At 44.8% G+C, this 10649-nt stretch overlaps 1 pseudogene; it reads left to right on the forward strand.

Annotated features, from left to right (window-relative positions):
• The first annotated feature begins 1087 nt into the window (after window positions 1–1087).
• LOC121677310 lies at window positions 1088–7597 on the forward strand (annotated as a pseudogene).
• Window positions 7598–10649: the final 3052 nt, after the last annotated feature.

A 10649-nucleotide genomic window follows, 5' to 3' on the forward strand; every position in this document is an offset into this window, starting at 1 on the left:
CTTGTTGCCTTTTTGTAAAAATAAAATTGAAATACAGAAATTGTTTCCAAAAGTGGTTCTGCCTGGCGTGTGGGTGTGTGTGGGTGTGTGGGTTTAATGGCTGCCTCTCCTTGCAGTTAATCCATTGGCTCTTAAAGCAAGGACTGTAGTTTTGAAAGCCCTTTAGTAAACTATTCAAAACAGTTTAAAGGAATTCCAAGAGTAAATAGATTGGAGTTTTCACAAGGAAGCAGCAGAAATGGAACTTTCTGTGATTCGAATTTCTCAAAGAATTTGTGACTTTTAGTAGTAGAAAAGCTAAATACATAAAAGTTAACATCTACAAATGGGAAAACTGAGTGCAAAAGATGACTAGCCTTTCCTACTGAAAGACCCCTGAGACCTCTACCCAAAGACAATAAGCTAGCAGCAGTAACGCCATTTCGCAGGGCTTGCACAAACAGGGCAGATGAAAGGTTAGGGCCCTTAGGCGCCAAAAAGATATCTGTGGTCAGCCATCTGGCCCCAAACGGGGAATAGAAAGTCCCTGGGAGCCGGGTGGTGGTGGTGCACACCTTTAATCCTAGCACTCGGGAGGCAGAGGCAGGCGGATCTCTGAGTTCGAGGCCAGCCTGGTCTACAAGAGCTAGTTCCAGGACAGGCTCTAGAAACTACAGGGAAACCCTGTCTCGAAAAACCAAAAAAAAAGAAAGTCCCTGGGTCCCGTTCCACACCCTAGATAGGGCCAAGTCAGCTATTATCTGAGTCCCCTGCATGTCTCCAAGGTGAACCCACCACCCTATTTGAATCCACCAATGACAACCCTGTAACCAGGCATCTGCTTCTGTACGCGCAGACAGCCTGTCTTTTACTACTACTTTATACTTGTTACAGTTTACGCTAACGTGTGTGTGTGTGTGTGTGTGTGTGTGTGTGTGTGAGGGAGGGAGGGAGAGAGACAAGGTGAACATGACTTTGAACTTAACCTCCTGCCTCTGCTTCCTGAGTGCTGGGATTACACACATACACTTCTGTGTCTGGTTTATGGGGTCCTGGGAATTAAACTCCAGGGCTTCACGTATGCTAAGCAAGCACTACCAAATGAGCTATGTCCCCTGCCTCCATTAGCTTTCCAAGCACAGGCCTGAGGTTGCAGCAGCTGTCATCCCCAGAAGGGAAGAGCAGAGGTGGGACACTCACTCGGAATTGTGTGGTCAATGAAAGGCTACGCATGTTGGTTAGACGGGAGGCTTACCTTTGACTTGGTGACCCCATGACTAGTCCTGGCTTGTGGGTGTGGGGAAACTGGAGAGATAAACCACACCTGGTGGCCATGTGAATTACCATTGTAGACTAAAGCTGCAGTTTGGAAGGGACCACCCAGTCACCAGCCCTTTGGGGGTCAACTCAGAAATGGCTACAACCAGTATTCTGTAAGTCATTAAATGTGTTTAAGTGCTAGACCCTTCCTCAGATAAAATATTCAACTAAGATGCCTGTTAAATCTGGGTGATGGCAGTTTTGTACTGAGGGATTGGGCTACTTCATAGTCCATCCCTAAAGGGTGATAACGTTATTCTACAAGAGTGACATTCATGAAATCACAAAAAATTGAGACCAGATGGTTCCAGAAGAAATACACAGCTCTTAGTCATCTCCCCACCAAAGAGAACATATTCCTAGAAAAAGGTCCTTCAGAGATCCCAGAAGCTGAGGTCCTGGGACTGAAAATATTCTTTGCCCAGTGTTGAATGTGGAGATGATTCTTTACAAAGGTATGGGTATGGCTCCACCCCGATCCTAGAGAGGTTGTGTAAACTGGCCAGTACCTGTGTAACAATCTGATGGTGTATAGTTGAAGCAGCATGGTGATAACCTTTGAGGACCCTAGAAATGTGGTTTTAACAAAGCAAACAATTTGCCAGAATGTAAACAGAATCAGAGGGGGCAATGTCTGGCTGTGGCCTGGCACTATCAATCCTCACATTGTACGTTAATTCTGAGTTTATTTTCCAAACAGCACGCAACTTCTCGTCTGAGTCTTACTGAGTTTTTATACTTTCAGGAGTAAGCCTGATATTCTTTTATCTCTCCCAGATTGGTAAGCATTAATCTTTATCTCTCTCATTGTGCCTGGTGAGCCAAGTTCTTAGATGTAGTGCCAAGGACCAGATGGTAAATTGGTGATGAATTTCTGGGTTATGGATTAAACAGGGATAGCCATTCAATGACAGTTTTGCAGGGAGATGGAGCAGAAGGGTTTGGTCAGGGATACTGTTTCGTATATAGATGTATTCTCTTACAGCTTGGTAAGTCACAAAGCTGAAATCCATGTGTGATGGTTATTCTTAGTTGTCAACTTGACTATGTCTGGAATTAACTAAGACCCAGTTAACTGGATAGGCAGCCATTGTTGGACTAGATGGATCACGGGCGAGATTCTATGAGTTTAAGGTCTGGTCTACAGAGTGAGTTCCAGGACAGGCTCCAAAGTTATAGAGAAACCTTGTCTCAAAAAACAAAACACCCCCCCCCCAAAAAAAAGAAAAAGACAGAAACAAAAGAAAAAAATTGGCTGAATTCAGTTCCAGACTCAGAGAATGTTGGCAGTTATGGTAAGGACATCAATTAGTCAAGAATGGGATCCTGTAACTTGGGATGGAAATGTGTGGAAGGACCCTATTGAAGCTGAGAACTCTGAACCTCAGATTCTCAGGGGTTATCACCTGAGGAAGTAGTCTCTCTACCCTCAGCAGATGTACTATCACCCCCTCCCTTTGAAAGGTCGCCTTTTCTGCCTGACTGAGGAAATTAATCCTCCATTGTCTGCTAAACCAGCAGGATTTTCTCTGAATGAAATGTCAGGCAAGACAATACTGATGTCCCTCAGGGCTCACCAATAGTTGTCTCTAGACCTGTAACCAGATTCAAGGCTAAGCAGGCTCCTAGAGGGGAGGGAGAATGTGTAATCCCTGAGTAGGTGTGCTGCACTGCCAAAGAGCTTGGTGAGTTGCCAATTCATTCAAGCAGAAGTCTGGGGAATAGGTGTGGGGATGGATTTTAAGGGTGTGGCATGATGGTGGAAGGAATATAAAACTGGATGGGGCTGAGTTGATTTACACGGGCCCACTATATGGAAGCTCAAACATTTTTTAAAAGGTGTCAAAAGTTTATTTGATTGACTGAAGCATTTGTCAAAAACTGGCATACTGAAAAGGAGTTGGAGATGCCGAATATCCCTTGGCTTAGTGTTGATGAAGGGATTTTAAGGCTCGGGGAAATTGCAACGCTGGATTGGGTATGCTGCGTAAAACTTAATCCTGTAAGATGCAAAATGGTGAGGGGCACCAGCACCTTTGAAGAGCTTTGTTGTCACCCTTTTCCTTGGTCCAGACCTTGGGGTTGGAGATGCTACTGCTCAGGTGGATGAATTAAGAGGGACTTACAGCATTTTACAAGGGTATCTGTACACTGGGGGGAAAGGAAACAACCAGGGGTCTATTGGATGCTGGTTCTGAGTTGACACTGATTCCAGGAGACCCCCAAGAAACACTGTGGCCCTCCAGTTAAAGTTGGGACTTACAGAGGTCAGTTCTTAATAGAGTTTTGGCTTACGTATGACTTACAGTAGATCCATTGGGTCCCTGAACTCACCCGGGGGTATTTTCCCAGTCCCAGAATATAATTGGGATAGATATACTTAGAAGTTGGCAGAATTCTCACATTGGTTCCCTGACCTGTGGAGTCAAGGCTGTCATGGTTGGAAAGGCTAAATGGAAGCCTTTAGAGTTGCCTCTGCCAAGGAAAACAGTGAATCCAAACCAGTATGGCATCCCTGGAGGAGCTGCAGAAATCAGCGCCACCATCAAGGACTTGAAAGATGCACGCGTGGCGGTTCCCACTGCCTGTCCCTGTCATTCTCCTTTCTGGCCAGTGCAGAAGACAGATGGGTCATGGGGAAGGACAGTTGGCTATCGAAAACTCAATCAAATAGTGACTCTGATTACAGCTGCTGGACCAGATGTGGTGTCATTACTTGAACAGATTAACACCTCTGGTAAATGGTATGCAGCTGTTGATCTAGCAAATGCCTTTTTCTTGGTACCTGTCCACAAGAAGCTATTTGCTTTCAGTTGGCAAGTCTAGCAATATACCTTTATAGTTTTACCTTAAGGATATATTAGCTCTCCAGTCCTGTGTCATAACTTAGTTTAAAGGGGCCTTGGTTGTCTGTTTCTTACATAAAATATGACATTGATGCACTGTATTGACAACATTATGCTGATTGGACCAAGTGAGCAGGAGGTAGCAACCACTTTTGGACTTGTTGGTAACACGTATGCACATCAGAGGATGGGAAATAAATTCAATTGAAATTCAAGGGCCTACTACCTCAGTGAAACTTTTCGGGGCCCAGTAGTGTGGGGAATGCAAGAGATACTTCTAAGGTGGAGGATAAGTTATTGTACCTGGCTGCTCCCACCACCAAGAAAGATCCCAACTGTTAGTAGGTCTATTTGGATTCTGCAGATAGCACCTTCCTCACTTGGGTGTGTTCCTTCAGCCCATATACCAAGTAACTCAGAAAGCTGCTAGTCTGAGTGGGGCCTGGAACAGGAAAAGACTCTTCAATCGGTCCAGACTACTATGCAGGCCCGATGGTACTTGAGGTGTCAGTGGCAGATAGGAATGCTCTTTGGAGCCTTGGCAGGCACTTATAGGTGAATTACAGAAGAGACCTTTGGAATGTTGGAGCAAGGCTCTACCATCATCTGCAGACAACTAATCTCCCTTTGAGAGATGGCTCTTGGCCTACAACTGAGCCTCAGTGGAAACTGAACATTTGACAATGGGCCACCAAGTTACCATGCAGCCTGAGCTAAGATGTGCACAGCAGCAATCATTATCAAATGGGAGTGGTATCTATGTGATTGGGCCCAAGCAGGACCTGATGGTAACAAGCAAGTTACGTCAAGAAGTTGCCCAAATGCCTATGGCTTCTTCTCCCACAACACTGACATCTGCTGCCAATCATTCACCTGTAGCCTCATGAGTTCCTGTGACCCGTTGACTGTGTAAGACAAGACTAGGACCTGGTTTACTGATGGCTCTGCAAATCATACAGGCACCACTCCACAAGCGGACAACAGGAGCATTACAACCCCTTTCTGGGACAACCCTGAAAGACACAGGCAAAGGGAAACCTTCATAGTGGGCAGAACTTGGGGCAGTACACATGGTCATGTTGTTTGGAGAGAGAAATGGCCAGATGAACAATTATTCACTAGATCACATGATTGGCTAGAGCCATTGTTTTGACTGGGTGGTCAAGGACTTGGAGAGAACGTAATTGGAAAATTGGTAAGAAAGACATCTGGGGAGAAAGTATGTGGATAGACCTCTCCAAATGGGCAAAGGATGTAAAGATACTTGTGTCCCATGTAAATGCTCAAAAGGTGACCTCAGCTGAGAAGGAGTTCAGTAATCAAGTAGACGGGGTGATCCGTTCTGTGCACAGTCAACCTCTTTTCCCAGCCATTCCTGTCATTGCTCAGTGAGCCCATGGACAAAATGGTCATGGTGGCAGCGATGGGGGTTTTGCATGGTCTAGACAATATGGATTTTCACTCACCAAGGCCGAACTGGTTACAACTGCCAGATCTGCCAACAATAGAGACCACACTGAACCCCAGATATGGCATGGGCACAGCCATATCCGCTAGAAGCAGCAAGGTCATGAAGCCAGCACAGCTGTTTGACACAGTTCCAGCACAGCTGAGCCAATGCTGCAATGGTGGTCATGCTGTCTCTCACTTTCGGTTTTGGTCTCTGGGTGTCGCATTCACAGGGGACTTTCCACATTATGATTAATTTTATGTTTTTTTCCCAGGAAAATTATGTCTAAATACCTTTAGGGAAGTCCTAAACAGCTTACCCCTTGCAGGGAAACAACCTTATCTGGCTCTGGAACTCTTCCTTATGCCCTGGAGATTGTGGTAAGCACAAAGACACTAGAGATTTCTTTATGAGGCTATGGCTCTAGGATCTTTGTGGTACATCTGCCCCTAAGTGAACTCAGGAACAAAACAGTCAGAACAGTGTAAACTTAGCAGAAGCTGACAGGCTTCAACCGGCCAGGAGAATTGGCAGCAGATCACAGTCCTCCTTCCACACTGAGCTCAGAGTTTCCTGAAAGTAGCTTACAAGATAGGGGTCATACATGGTGTGCCCCTAGAGGAAAAGAACTCAGTAGCAAAGTTAGATTGGCTAAAATATCCTTTTCCCTACATAATAACAGGTATAGATGACATAAGGATATAAGAAAATAGGGTCAGGTATCAGGATTGGCCATTCATAAAAAGACCGGCTCATACCAGGCTATGGTGATATCATTTAACTAGGAACAAAAGTATTTTCTTAAACAAAGGTATAGATTTTTATAGAGCTTGTAAGTGCAAATATTTTATTTATACCAGAGATTGAATAGCAACTGCAGCAGCTTTTATGTCTGAGGAAGTTCTCAGGCTCCTGCTGACTTGTAAGTAGCTCTTTGACCACCAAGGGTTAATAATACATTGATCAAAGCATGGCTACTCACCTGCACTGACTCTATTATTTTCTGTTTAACACTTTGAAACCTCAAATGATGCCAGCCTGAGACTAGGCTGCCATATATTCAGGATGCTTGCTTTGGCAGAAATATTCTGTAGAGTCTTGAAAGTTGGATTATGGGTCTGATAGTTGAAAGCAAAATCTGTTCTATGTGTACTTGCTAAATGTAACTGAATCTATGACCCTGGGCTTGCAATAGAAAGTCAAACACATGTCTGGGACAAAATAATATGATCTGTATCTCTTGGAAAATCCTGAGTTTGTCTTTGCTTATGAAATCTGTATTAATAAAGAAGCAACCTGACTGCTAGTCGGTAAGAGCTGTGAGATTCTCCCAGCTTTGCTGCCTGACTAAATCGTCCCTCACTGACTCCTCACCTACTCTCTGGGACCTGGCCATTGCTAGGACTGGTCGCTGGCATGGCACCCTTTTCCAGGGTCAGCAGACAGCAACCTGATGGCAGGTTGACGACATTGGGCCACTTCTTCATGGAAAGGACATTTGTTCTTATTGGGGTAGATACTTACTCTGTTATGGATTTGTTTCTTCCTGCATGTAATGCTTCTGCCAAAACCACCATCCGTGGACTTACAGAATGCCTTATCCACCATCATAGTAGTCCACACAGTATTGCTTCTGACCAAGGAACTCACTTCACAGCCAGAGAAGTGTAACAGTGGGTTCACAATCGTGGAATCCACTGGCCTTACCTTGTTCTCACCATCCTGAAGCAGGTGGCCCGATAGAAAGGTGGAATAGCCATTTGAAGATACAGTTCTAGGACTAGTGTAGTAGTGACCTGGAGGGCTAGGGTGGTGTTCTTCAGAAGGCAGTCTGTACTTTGAATCAACATACAATCTCCAGGATCCATGGGTGCAGGCATTGGGGGTGTCAAAGGGACTGGTTCTACCCACTGTCACTCCTAGCGACCCACTAGGAAAATATCTGCCTCCAGGTCTTGCCGCCTTAAATTCTGTTGGCATAGACGTTTTGGTTCCAGAGTGATCCATGCCCCTGCTAGGAGTCACAATACATTTTGGAAGCTCAGATTTTCCCCTGGCCAGTTTGGTGCTCATAAGCCAACAAACTACGAAAGAAATAACAGTGTTAGGAGGGGCAATTGATCCAGATTATCAAGGGGAAAATTGGATTGCTTCTCCACACTGGAGGTAAGAAACATTATCTGTGGAGAGCAGGAGATTCTTCAGGGTGTCTCTTGGTGCTACCCTTGTAAAGGGGTCAAGATTCCTCCATCTTCTCCCTTTTGCAGCCATCTAAGGTCTTGCTGGGAGCTGACTCTTGCACATAACCACTTACACTGCTGTGGGGAAGTCTCTTAGAAAATTACCCAACCCTGTGCCAGGGGCTTGAGATCAAGATGCCCCAGCCAACTGCTGCCTCTTTGCTTGCTTGTTTGACTTCCCTCCACAGCTGCCAACCACGATATGGTTTTTTGCCTTTCAAAGCATCACGACTCTGTGAAGATGGTTTCCATATTAAGATGGCAGTCACTGGCCATTTTAGTAAACACTCTCAGACTCTGGTTTTGATGGGTGGTCCTTGGGATCTTTGCCCCATAACGCTATGTCCTGTGATTATAAATTCCAGCTAAGGTCACATGACCAGTGCAGAAACAAGGATTATGATCGATATGAGTGTTTCTGTCATATTTGTTAAGAGCAAACATTTGTGTTTTCTTTTTTTTTTTTTGGTTTTTCGAGACAGGGTTTCTCTGTGGCTTTGGAGCCTGTCCTGGAACTATCTCTTGTAGACCAGGCTGGTCTCGAACTCACAGAGATCCGCCTGCCTCTGCCTCCCGAGTGCTGGGATTAAAGGCGTGCGCCACCACCGCCCGGCTGGTCCATTTGTGTTTTCTTTATCATGAAATGCAACATCAATTAAGAGAACATCAGTGGGTATTATATTAAAGTTTGAGATACTAAAAGAATGTACTTCAAGGGACATTACCACCTATTGTAAGATATAAAATGTGTTTGTGATTGTACATGGGGTAGTTATATCATATTGGGCATAATCATGACCTGGTTATTGTTTTCAACTCAAGAGGCTGGGTACACTTGTGAGGGAATTTTTTCATGCTTAAATTATTGGACATGGGAAGACCCATCTTTAATCCAGATCTTTGCTTTACCCTGGGCCGCACCTTCTGCTGGCAGCCTATATGAGGAAGAAGGAAGCTTGCTCTCTTTGCCCGCTTGCTCTCACTCTCATAGCAAGTCTACTCCTTCGCTGGCATTAGAGCCCACTTCTTCAGGATTCTGATGTATACTGAAGACCGGCTGAGACACCCAGCTTCATGGACTGAACAACTACCCCATTCTTGGACCTTCCATTGGTTGGTAGATAGCCATTGTTGAACTAGCTGACCCTCAGCCTGTAAGCCAATCTACTAAATCCCTTCTAAATATATAGATCCATTTGATCAGTTCTGTTCCTCTAGAGAATCCTGACTAATATACCATGATACCAGGATAAAAAATCCTTGCTGTATGTTACACCATCCAAACACAACTAAGTTTGCGCCAGCCCGTACTAGAACAGCCTGCAGAGTGTTGGCATGCAGTGGAAGAATTCCATCCTTGGCATCTGATGTCTCTATCAGGTCCACATAATATCCCCAAATGCATCACAATGTCACAAGGTAATTGGGGAGTGACAAGGAGCAATATTCTGAAGCTGAGCAGCTGTCAGTAGCAGTGCCCTCTTTAAACATGGGACTCTAGTTCCAAGGCAAGGCCCATCTTAAAAAGTCAAGAGCACCCCAGAGCTTCTCTGGCAAACTCCTGTAGTTCGGGTGCCAGGCTGGGCTCTGGTGCCATCACGCTAGTGTCATCAACATGTACGTTGGCTGCTATAGTACTTCTTGCACTTGGCATATTATTTTCCCATCTTACTCCCGTGGCTAAATAAAATGGGCTAGTCTGGGTAAGTGTTTTTTGTTGGTGTTTGTTTTTAGATTTATTTATTTTGCTAGTATGAGTATTTTTGCCTGCCTGTATATATGGGCACCACTTGAGTGCTTGGTGCCCGTGGAGGTCAGAGGAGAGTACTGAACTCCCTGGAAGAGAAGATACAAATGGTTGTGAACCATGTGGTACTGGAAATTGAACCTAGGTCCTCTGCAAGAGCAACAAGTGCTCTTAGCCACTGAGCCATCTCTCCGGCTCTTTGCCAAGTAAATTTTGATCATGTATTTTGCCTCATCAGCCATTCTAAACCTATCTGCACCATGTTTAATGACAACGTTCTCAATGTTATTTAGTGTGTTGCAAGGCCTTTCCTGGAACTGAGGTTTCAATTCAGTGTGTCCAGAGTGAAACCCTAGAATTTGAATATCTTGGCAGGTCGTAGAAGAGGACCATGCTCAAAACCACTGCTATTAAGGTTTCTCCCCCTAAAATATGAAAAGTATAAAACTCCTAAATCTGGGTTGTGATGGCATGTTTTCCTACTCCTCCAATATAATGCAGGTCTAGACATTGTCCTAGTTAGGGTTTCTGCTGCTATGAAAGCATTTAATTAAGCTGGCGGCTTACAGTTCAGAGGTTCAGTCCAGTATCATCACAATGGAGAACATGGTGGCATGTAGGCAGATGTAATGCTAGAGCTGAGAATGGTACATCTTTCAGGCAACAAGAAGTTGACTGAGACACTGGACAGTATCTCAAGCATAGGAAACCTCAAAGCCTGCTCCCACAGTGACACGCTTCCTCCAACAAGGCCATACCCATTCTAACAAAGCTCACCTCATAATAGTGCCGTTTTCTTTGAGATTATGGGGGCCAATTACATTCAAACTACCATATTCCACTTCCTGGCCCCCATAAGCGACCTTGGTTTCTTTATTGTGTGATTTCACTTTTGCCAGTGTTTCCTATAAAGCCGAGTTAGATCCAGGGAGGCTGGAGCAGAGTCAAGTGGAATACCTCATCGATGAGGAAGCACAGCTCACATTGTATGGCAGCATCCTCTCAGCATTAGGTGATAATACTGATCATCACATCTTCCATGCTACCTGGAATCCTCTCCTAGAACT

This window comes from Arvicola amphibius, chromosome 9 (genome assembly GCF_903992535.2).
Source record: "Arvicola amphibius chromosome 9, mArvAmp1.2, whole genome shotgun sequence".
NCBI lineage: Eukaryota > Metazoa > Chordata > Mammalia > Rodentia > Cricetidae > Arvicola > Arvicola amphibius.